A 1411-nucleotide genomic window follows, 5' to 3' on the forward strand; every position below is an offset into this window, starting at 1 on the left:
GTGCACTACATTTAAATATGATGGTGTATCAGATGATGTCATAAGACTTAGGTTATTTCCTTTCTCGTTGATGGATAAAGCTAAGATGTGGTTGCATTCATTATCACCTAGATCTATCAAAACTTAAGGTGATTTAGCACAGAAATTCCTTGCTAAATATTTTCCACCATTGAAAACTGCGAAGCTTAGAAATGATATTACATCTTTTAATCAGTTTGAAGGGGAATCTATTTATGAAGCTTGAGAACGATTTAAAGAACTCTTAAGAAAGTGTCCACACCATGCTATAACAGATTGGTTAATATTTTAAACTTTTTATAATTGATTAGTTGGATCTCTTAGATCTATTATTGACGCCACTGCGGGTGGTTCATTGATGTTAAAATCATTTCATGACATTTATGCTTTAATTGAAGAAATGACTACCAATAATTTTTAATTCCCTTCTGAGAGGGTGAATCCAAAGAAAGTATCCAATATTTATGAATCTGATGCATTTATTATATTAGCAAATCAAGTTGCTGCATATTCAAGGAAGTTAGATCAATTTGAAATGAATTTTTCTCAACCAATTTCTATGATTGAAGATAATTCATTAGGCAAAATGGTAGATTTTCAAGAATCATTAGAAACTTTGAATGCTATAAATGACAAGCAGAATAATCTATATTCAAATTATCATAACCCAGGTTGGAAGAACCATCCCAACTTTTAACTGAAATAATACTACGGGTGGTAATAATCAGCAATGGGGGAACAACCACGGAAACCCATTGGGAAATTGGAACAACCAAGGGAATAATAATTATAAAACTACTTATCCTCTAGGTTTCAATAGTAATACACAATTTAAGGAGAAGAAGTTATCTATAGAAGAAGTGGTGTTACAAATGGGAATCAGTTACAAAGTCAAGGAGCTACAATTAGAAATATTGAGAATTAACTTGGACAAATTGCAAATTCATTAAGTAATAGATCTCAAGGAACACTTTCTAGTAATACTGAAACAAATTCAAAAGATCAGAATAAAAAGCAAGAAAAAGCCGTTCAACTTAGAAGCAGAAGAGAGTTTGAAGGTACGATTCAAAAAGAAACTGAAGTAGAGAGAGAAGAAATTGAAGAATCAAAAGAGGACGCTTCAAAATATTCTGAAAGACCTATTTCTCCACTTAAAATTGCTTTATAAAAACCACCAACTCCATTTCCTAAGAGACTTCGTCAACAGAAGTTGGATAAGCAATTTTCAAAATTTCTAGAGATTTTTAAGAAGCTTACAATTAATATTCCATTTGCTGAAGCCTTAGAACAAATGCCGAGCCATGTAAAGTTTATGAAGGATATTCTTAACAGAAAAATGAAGTTTGAAGATAATAAAACTGTTGCACTTAGTGAGGAGTGCATTGCTATAATT

Source organism: Phalaenopsis equestris, unplaced genomic scaffold (genome assembly GCF_001263595.1).
Source record: "Phalaenopsis equestris unplaced genomic scaffold, ASM126359v1 Scaffold000237, whole genome shotgun sequence".
Classification (NCBI taxonomy): Eukaryota; Viridiplantae; Streptophyta; class Magnoliopsida; order Asparagales; family Orchidaceae; genus Phalaenopsis; species Phalaenopsis equestris.